Genomic DNA, 9,971 nt, shown 5'->3' on the forward strand with positions numbered 1-9,971 from the left:
TCTAGACTAAGCTTGCTGTGGGCAAGGAACGTGTCTACCAACTCTGTTACATTGTACTCTCCCAAGTGCTTAGTATAGTGCTCTCCAGTAAGTGCTCAATAAATATGATTGATTGATTGATTGCAGTGGACAGCAGGGATACAAGTCTTGCATGCAGCAATCAGAAATGCAGTAATGTCTTAGAGCAGAGGCTTTGGGAAGTCTGTGACACTTTGGGAGAAGTGAAAGCCAAGGGCAATCTTTACATGCACAGTATGGAAGGGGCTAATCAGTCACCCATTAGTCTTATCAGCCGTACCCTCATACATTGATAAAAACTTACCTTCAGTAGCCTCCCTTATGAACTTGAAGTACATCTACACACACACAAACGCACACACACACACACACACACACACGTGGTAAGGGGGTGAGAAATGTTGAGCTGACATGAAGAATCTCCTAAGCAGTTGACAGAGACATCTTCCCATTAAACAGGTGCTATCCTTCCTTCCAATGGACCCTCTCTTTGTCTTGTCCTTTCAATAGATCTTATTGCAAAGGGTAAGGGATAGCTAGACTTAATAATAATATTTATGCGACTTATAGTGTGCCAAGCACTATGATAAGGGCAAAGGGTAGTAGATACAGGATAAACACCTCCAGTGGTTGCCTATCAACCTCCGCTCCAAACAAAAACTCCTCACTCTAGGCTTCAAGGCTCTCCATCACCTTGCCCCTTCCTACCTCTCCTCCCTTCTCTCTTTCTACTGCCCACCCCGCACGCTCCGCTCCTCTGCCGCCCACCTCCTCACCGTCCCTCGGTCTCGCCTATCCCGCCGTCGACCCCTGGGCCACGTCCTCCCGCGGTCCTGGAATGCCCTCCCTCCTCACCTCCGACAATCTAATTCTCTTCCCCTCTTCAAATCCCTACTTAAAGCTCACCTCCTCCAAGAGGCCTTCCCAGACTGAGTTCCCCCCTTTTTCCCTCTGCTCCCTCTACCCCCCCTTCACCTCTCTGCAGCTAAACCCTCTTCTCCCCCATTTCCCTCTCCTCTCCCACCCTCTCAGCACTGTACTTGTCCGCTCAGCTGTATATATCTTTATCACCCTATTTATTTTGTTTATTGAGATGTACATCACCCGGATTCTATTTAGTTGCCATTGTTTTTTATGAGATATTCTTCCCCTTGACTCTATTTATTGCCATTGTTCTTGTCTGCCTGTCTCCCCCAATTAGACTGTAAGCCCATCAAAGGGCAGGGACTGTCTCTATCTGCTGCCGACTTGTACATTCCAAGCGCTTATTCCAGTGCTCTGCACATAGTAAGCACTCAATAAATACTATTGAATGAATGAATGAATAATTAGATTGACACATGGGACTCGTAGTCTAAGGGGGAGGGAGACTAGGTATTCCTCATCATGCAGTTGAGGAAACTGAGGCACACCAAAATAAAGTGACTTGCCCAAGGTCATGCAGCAGGCAAATGGCAGAGCCAAAATTAGAGACTGGGTATCCTGATGGCAGAGCCAAAATTAGAGACTGGGTATCCTGAGTACCAGTTCTGTTCTCTACCACAGTGTGGCCTAGTGGATATAGCCCAGCCCTGGGAGTTAGAAGGAACTGGCTTCCAATCCCAACTCTGCCACTTGTCTGCCATGTGTCCTTGGGCAAGTCACTTAATTTTTCTGTGCTTCAGTTACCTCATCTGTAAAATGGGCATTGAGACTGTGAGCCCCATATGGGACAGGGACTGTGTTCAACCTGATTTGCTCGTATCCATCCCAGCGCTTAGTACAGTGCCTGGCACATAGTAAACACTTAACAAATATCATTATTATTATTATTATTATTACTATTATTATTACCGACTAGACCATATTGCCTCTCTAGACTTACATAACCCCTGAAGTAGACAGCTACATCTAAATGTTTATGTCCTTACAGATTCAGATAGGGTTCTAAAAGCAATGAAAATTATGGGGTCTTCCTTTCCCTAACCAATGGTACTCTCTAAGTCTATTTTTTACATTGCCACCAGTAAAACCAAAGACAAAAATCCCTCACTAGACCTGAAATCATATGATGCCCTGTCCAATTTACGATCATTCTCTCACTCTTTCGTTTTCTTTTCTCTCACACTCTTCTCTCTCTCTCTCTCTCCTTTGTCTTTAAACAAAGTCCCAAGCACTTGACATCTTTGAACATGACCTCACTGAAGCTACTATTTCAATTGCTATTTCTCCATACTCTGCTTCCATCTTTTGGAAGGATTTATGAGTGGATAATTGCACTAATCACATCTAAACATGTGTCACTTCATGTCCATGAGACTCAACTGCCCTCAGAAAAGATGCAGGTAAGGAAGATTTCAAATCCCAACATTGCATCTGGAACTGTGAATCTGGGGAGGAAGCATGGCCTAGAGGAAAGAGCATGAAACTGGGAGAGGGAGAACCAAGTCCTACTCCCAACTCTGTCACTGGGTTGCTGTGTGATCTTGGGCAACTCACTGAACCTTTTGGTGCCTCAGTTTCCTCTTATGTAAAATGGGGATGAGCTACCTGCTCTCCTTGCTTCTTAGATTGTAAGCCCCTTGTGGGACAGGGGCTATATCTCATCTAATTATCTTGTGTCTACTTCAGCAGTTAACACAGTGCTTTAGACTGTAAGCTCATTGTGGACAAGGACTGTGTCTGTTTATTGTTGTATTGTACTCTCCCAAGTGCTTAGTACAATGCTCTGCACACAGTAAGTGCTCAATAAATACAACTGAATGAATGAATGAAATGCCATAATAATAATAATACTACTCAAAAATCACCAAGAGAACTTAATTTGATTTTATGAATTATGGAGGCAATTTTCCCAGAAAATGACTCACAATACCTATTCAGAACATGCTGTTTCTGTCAAATAATTCAGCAAACAGCTAATAGAAACCCCATGGACTTCAAAAAAAAGTGTGCTTTTCCCCTGTTATGATACCTGTTTTGACAGTTAATATTCTTTGGAGAGTAACTGTCTGGTAATTATGAGAGTTAGGGGAATATAAATTTACTGGGACCTAAACTGGACAAGATTACTCAGAATCCCAGACTACATGCTTAAAAAAAAGACTAGAATATTGCCTTTCTTGAGTTAATATGAACTTGGAAGATAAATACTGATTTAATTGGCACTTTAAAAAAAAAGCTTTTTTTCCTGATAAGCTAAAGCATTTGATCTTCTAACTAGCTTTTTAAAATTCTTCCTCTCTAAACAAGATTAATTTCTCAGAGAAGTTGTTTCCTGTCTGCCCTGGAATCAAGCCTGACCTTGAAAAATTGTGATATCCACCATTAGTTCTCGGATTCATTTTTGCACCAGAATGTCAGGAACTTTTAGCTGTGCAGCACAGTCCAACTTTTCAACTTAATTTATGATTATTAACATTTATTCAGCATGTTTAAAATATTGGGGAAAAAATGAGGAAAACAAGATAATTCACTGCTACACAGATCCTGTCCTACAAGTGGCTCATGATCTTAGTAGGGGGTGGACAGACATATAGAACATTAAGAATATCTTAGGAGATATTATTAGCAATTAGAGCAAGTTCAAATTCAGCCATCCAAAATAATCAATAATTAGTTGAACAGAACTTGGAGAGGGCAGTTCACGTTTACCTCACCACTCCAGGCAAGCTATCCTTGGGAAAAAGAACAGCTGCAACCTTCCATAAATTGTGAAGCTAGACTTTGTTTCTGCGGTTAACAGTGGGAGGAGAGAGGTTTGTCCAATCAATCAATCAAGCAGTGGTATTTATTGAGCACTTACTGTGTGCAGAGCACTATACTAAGTGCTTGGAAGAGCACCTCAGGTTGGACACAGTCCCTGTCCCCCGTGGGGCTCATGGTCTTAATCCCCATTTTACAGATGAGGTAACTGAGACACAAAGAAGTGAAGAGACTTGCCCAAGGTCACACAGCAGACAAGTGGTGAAGCTGGGATTAGAACCCAGGGCCTTCTGACTCCCAGGCCCATGCTCTATCCACTAGACCACAGTGTTCTCTGAATTACACTTAGGGGAAATGGCAGACTATAAGGATATTTACATAAATTCTGTGGGACTGGGGGTGGGGTAAGTAGCAAAGTGCTTAAGGAGTGCAGAGCCAAATTACATAGGTGATGCAGAAGGGAGGGTGAATAGTGTGGGGAGATGAGGAGTTAGTCAGGGTAGGCCTCTTGAAGAAGATGTGATTTTAATAAGGCTTTGAAGGTGGGGAAAGTGGTGGTCTGTTGGATATGAAGGGGAGGGAGTTCCAGGCCAGAGCGAGGATGTGGGCAAGGGGCTGGTGGTGAGATAGATGAGCTCGAGATACAGTGAGTAGGCTAGTGCTAAGGAGAAAAGTGTGTGGACTGGGCTATAGTAGGAGATCAGTGAGATAAGGTAGGAGGGGGAGAGCTGATTGAATGGTTTAAAGCTGAATGTAAGGAGTTTCTGCTTGATGTGAGGATGGATGAGCAACCACTGGAGGTCTTTTGAAGAGTGGAGAGATTAGACTGAATGTTATTTTAGAAAAATGATCCATCCATTAGGTGGTTCCCCAAAGACCCCAGACCCCTCAATGGCAAGGGGGCTCTAGTTGCATGAGTCCATCTTATCAGTTAATCTTATCGATGAAGAAGCAGCATGGCCTTATAGAAAGAGCACAGGCAGAGGACCTGGGTTCTATTTCCGGCTCCACCACGTACCTGTTGTGTAATCTCGGGCAAGTCACTTAACTTCTCTGTGCCTCAGTTCCCTCATCTGCAAAATGGGGATTCAACAGCTGTTCTCCCTCCTACTTTAGAATGTGAAACCTGATCACCTTGTATCTACCCCAGCTCTTAATACAGTAGTTGGCACATAGTAAGCACTTAACAAATACCACTCTTATTATTATTTTGACATAGACTTCAAATGACAGTAAAGGTGAGAGATGGAGGAGACGAGATGGTCTGAAAGTTGCAAATGGTGCAGAGCAGGCCAACCCCTCCACTTTTACCTAGGAGTTGGGAGGCACTGGAGAAGGGGAGGCTACCTTCGAAGAGAGCTATAGATGATGCGGTGTCATCAGGAATGAATTGTTTGCCTGGGGTGGGGGAGGAGCCCAAGGCTAACCCCTCCCAGTACTGTGTTTGTTTTTTACTTTCATTTGATACTGTTTATGTTTTTGGTTGTTGAATTTTAACTCGCTCTACTTGTTTTTTGCAATATATTCTGATTGTTCTATGTATCTATCCTTCCTCTCTTAGATTGTAAAGTCCACTTGAGGCAGGGATCATGTGTTAATTGATTTCTTTGTTTTTATCTCTGTGCTTAGTGTAGTGCTTCACAGAATAAGGGCTGAATAAATGTTAGTAAAAATAATTATAGTAGGGTGGAAGTGATATGACAGGGTGATGCGAGCATGATCAACACCCAGGTGGCTTAGTTTGGGAACAGCAGGCCATATGGTGGCCTCTTATGCCCCAAGTAATTTTGGGACTCGTAGTCCCAAGAATCCCCTCTCATAATCCTATCTGGAGAGTTTCCAGTACTCTACCAGTCTTGGCTATGGGAGGGAGAGTCAAGCAGAGGCAAACCATCCATTCCTAGCTTGGACAGTGGCTAGCAAGTGGAAGGCAATCTGCTATAAGTCAAAACTCACCTGTGCTGGGCAGCAGCAGCATGGGAGAGAGTTGAGAGCGTAGACTCAAATTCACTATGTGGAAGAAGGTAATGGTCAACCACTTACGTATTTTTACCAAGAAAACTCTATGGATATACTACCAGACAATTACAGATGGAGGGGGGGAGACATGGCTGTGGGTCACTATGGGTTGGAGACGATTTGATGGCATAAGTCCCAGGAATGCTTGTGAAATTGACAATGATCATGATGATGTGACAGAGCCATAGTAGAGGAACTGACAGCAGTGATTCTGGAGAGCCAGAGTTCCTGCTTGCCTTCAAATCCCAAAATGCTGACCTTGGCTTTGTCTAGAAAGTTATCCATCAGAACAGTGAATTTTGCTGTGTTGGGAACCTTAGATGTAACATGCACAATCTCTTTCTTGTTGAGCCACATAAAGCTAACCCTGGCCCACCCAAGGTACATAACCCTTTAGCCTTGGCACCTCTCTCCTGCCATTGGGTTTCCTGGCCCTTCTTCCCACAGAGTGAACTTGTCTCCCTGGTCGATTCTGTATCCCCCTCTACTCTATATAACTTCTTTGAACTTTTCTGTATTTTGCTGATTCCCATTGGGGACCATACTGCTGCTACTGCTGCTGTTGGTTCCAACACTGCTCCTGTGGCTGGCTTTCCCCATCTTCTGAAGCTGCAAGGTCAGGGGTTGAGTTTGGACTGGAGTGAGATGGGGGAGGGAAGGCAGTAATGGTGGTGGAAGAAGAGGAAGAAGAGAAGGGGGGGGAGCCAAGAGAGCCCCAGATCTTCTTCCCCATACCTTCCTCCTCTTCGTCCTCTATTTCTGCCTTTCCTTCCTCCCTGTCCCCCGCCCCACCCCTGTCTGGCCCCGGCCCCAGGAGGTGGGTGCTGCAAGCTACAGAAGTGGCCATAGTGGCAGGGACTGCAGGAGAAGTGGCAACAGCAGCATGGTCTCTTATGGGACTCAGTAGAATTGGAACTGTGGAAAAAAATAAATCTGTAAATCTGTTAGAAGGCTAGGTAGAGAATAGAGTGAGAGGTGGGGGGCACAGGGAGGACTGGGGAGTCAGGGAGGGAGTCTGTGGTGCTGAAATGGAGATGGTAAATGAATCCGTGAAAGCTATGGGAATGGGGCTGGGCTAGAGAGGAGGGACGGGGTTATTTTCCTGGCAAATTCAAAAAAGTGGAGACTCTAGCTGCGATCACTTCAAGAAGAAGTGATTTGCACCAGACTGATGTGGGACCCATATGGAGTCCTGCCAATTGCTCTGGTGACCCTCTCCTCTGCTTTATGACATCCTGCCACCAGCCTACCTCAGCTCCAGGAGCTGCCCTGAGTTCCCAAACGGGGTGATATTGGAGTAAGAGGACAATTAGAAAAACCTGTAAGACAGTCTGGCATGCTGTCACTAGGGCTTTCTGGGAGGGCTTAGAGAAAGGGACAGTGTGATACAGGGCTCCAAAATCAATTGTCTTGTCTGAATGACTCAGTTCTTGCTCCTTAGCATGGCACCAATTGCTAGGTTTACACAGTGCAGATTTGGGTCAAAGGAAGAACTTTAAAAAAAACTCCTTTCAAAATTTTGTTTGACCATGAAGACAAGATGGAAACAATTCTAATGTGGCAGGGCAAGTTTCATTTCTTGCATCATGGACTTATTTTTATTTTCAGGAAAGACTGTCTTCCCTGGGTTTGCACAAATAATTTGAAGCCCTTTTTCTGATATAGAGAGCAAATAATGGTCAATTATCTGTCAGTCATAAAGATAAGCAAAGAATTTTAAATTGTATGTCAGGTCATGTCACCTGACAGAAACTTTGGCCTAATACTTTCCTGGTTCAAAAGTTCAGCCATAAGACTTTTTGGTGTCAGTTGACTTCATCCTGATAAGGTCATGAAACAAGGAAATGTCCTTGCTGAGTTTTCTCTTGAAATTCCTTATCCCTAGGATGGAGTTGCTGGGGAAGTTAGCTCAGCTGAGGTCAAAGGTTTGTTTTGATACTGGCTGTATGAAGAAGAAACTGGCTTCCTTGATTGGCTGGAGGGTGGGGGCGGATTGGTTAATTTGTATTCAAAATTCTGTTTTCTCATTGGCTCAGAGAAAAATAATTAGGAGAATCAGAGTGGGAAGGCCTAATTCTGCACCCCTCTTCCCCCCAGCAAAGAGCTTGGGTATTCATTGGCTAGGGACTCAGCAGAAGTAGAAGTGGAATTGTAATAATAATAATAATGTTGGTATTTGTTAAGTGCTTACTATGTGCAGAGCACTGTTCTAAGCACTGGGGTAGACACAGGGGAATCAGGTTGTCCCACTTGGGGCTCACAGTCTTAATCCCCATTTTACAGATGAGGTAACTGAGGCACAGAGAAGTCAAGTGACTTGCCCACAGTCACACAGCTGACAAGTGGCAGAGCTGGGATTTGAACTCATGACCTCTGACTCCAAAGCCCGTGCTCTTTCCACTGAGCCACGCTACTTCTCATTGCGTGAATTGTCAGGGAAGGACTCTGTATCTGAGTACTAGTGAATGCTGCCTCAGCTTGGGACAGTGCAAAGTGAAAAAAACCAGGAAAGCCTAGAGATAGAAGGCTTTAAGGAGCACTCTATTTTCTGTACTCACTCATGGCCTGACTTTATTTGTTCTTTTAACTGGTGGGAACCATGCCCCACCTCCTTTCCGGTAAATAAAAACCTCCTCCTCATCAATTAGTATATGTTGACTATCCACTGGGGCCTGGCACTGAACTAACTGCAGATTTCTCTACTGAACTTTTAATGATTAAAAAGGAGTTAGTGCCCTCAAGGGATGAGTGTGAGAGAATCTCTGAGGTAGGAGAAATCCTTGGAAGGGATTGAACTTCTTGAGTATGACCCTGAATTGAACCAGACCACCCAAAAATCCCAAATTAGGGAGAACTCAGGCCAGCATATGCTTGATAGCTATAGGCTGACCATGTAAGTCCCCCCCCCCCCCCCGGCCCCCTTCCAGATGCAGGGGCATTAAGCATCTAGTCTTGGGTGGAGTACAGTTCCTTGCAAGGAGGAAGAGAGTGGGGGATGTGATTTTTCAGGTTTTCTTAGTAGAGAGCAGGGAATCAACAGAGTCCTATTAATTCCTCAAAGAGTCTGGAAAAACTAAGGTGTATTCATTAGAATAAGATGTCTAATTGTCCTGCATTATGTGGAACAAATTAGAATTTCAAGGCCTCATCCCACCACTCATAAAAATTGCAGAGAGACACCCCCTGCCCCCCAAATATCCTGCCTTTGACTGAAATGATGGTAGTAGTCAGGGTGGTGGTGGTTGTCAGCTGAGAGAGTTAAATAATGAGAGAGAGTGGGAGAAGGGGAGAGAGAAAGTAAGTAGCTCTCTGATCTGCCCCCTCCCCACACTATCACTGCCTCCTCTGCTGCTCACCAGTTGCCCTTGTAATTAGAAACTCCCAGGGATTAGCCTCTGGCAATAACAGTAACAGTGGCAGCACCTCTGATTTGGAGCAGGAACAGAGTTGCTAGGCTACTTGTAATGGGGGAGATTGCAGCAGAGAAGTAGCCTGATTCCGTCTCACTCTGCCTGTCCCTGTCTCTCTGTCTCTCTCTCAGGATGTACCTAAAACGTATGTGTAAGTGTGTGTGTGTGTGTGTGTGTCTATAACCTGTATTTGTGTCTGTCTTTATCTTTCTTTCTGTCCCTGTCTTTGTTTCTGTCTGCCTGACTGCCTCCCCTCTCTAGTTCTGTCTTACTTTTTTAATTTTATGGTATTTGTTAATCACTTAATGTGTGTAAAGCAGCATGACCTAGGAGAAAGAGCACCAACCTCGGAGTCACAGGACCTGGGTTCCGATCCTGGCTCTGCCACCTGTCTGCTATGTGACACTGGGCAAGTCACTTCACTTCTCTGTGCTTCAGTTACCTTATCTATAAAATGGGGATTAAGATTGTGAGTCCTGTGTGCAACTGGCCCATTGGTCAACCTGATATCTTGAATCTACCCCAGCACTAGAGAAGCAGAGTGGCTCAATGGAAAGAGCACAGGCTTGGGATTCAGAGCTCAGAGGTCATGGATTCTAATCCTGGCTCCACCACTTGTCAGCTGTGTGACTTTGGGCAAGTCATTTAACTTCTCTGTGCCTCAGTTCCCTCATCTATAAAATGGGGATTAAGACTGTGAGCCCCATGTGGAACAACCTGATTACCTTGTATCCCCTCTCCCTTAGCCCTTTAAAACAGTGCTTGGCACATAGTAAGCGCTTAACAAATACCATCATCATTATCACTTAGTACATTGCCTGGTACATAGTGTGCACTTAA

At 44.5% G+C, this 9,971-nt stretch overlaps 1 non-coding gene across 1 annotated transcript; it reads left to right on the forward strand.

Moving 5' to 3' along the window:
- The first annotated feature begins 5,512 nt into the window (after positions 1-5,512).
- On the forward strand, positions 5,513-5,648 carry LOC114808480. Its single transcript, XR_003756328.1, has one exon. It is a non-coding gene; the product is annotated as a small nucleolar RNA SNORA7 (small nucleolar RNA).
- The last annotated feature ends 4,323 nt before the right edge of the window (positions 5,649-9,971 follow it).

Source organism: Ornithorhynchus anatinus, chromosome X5 (assembly GCF_004115215.2).
Source record: "Ornithorhynchus anatinus isolate Pmale09 chromosome X5, mOrnAna1.pri.v4, whole genome shotgun sequence".
NCBI classification, from domain to species: domain Eukaryota; kingdom Metazoa; phylum Chordata; class Mammalia; order Monotremata; family Ornithorhynchidae; genus Ornithorhynchus; species Ornithorhynchus anatinus.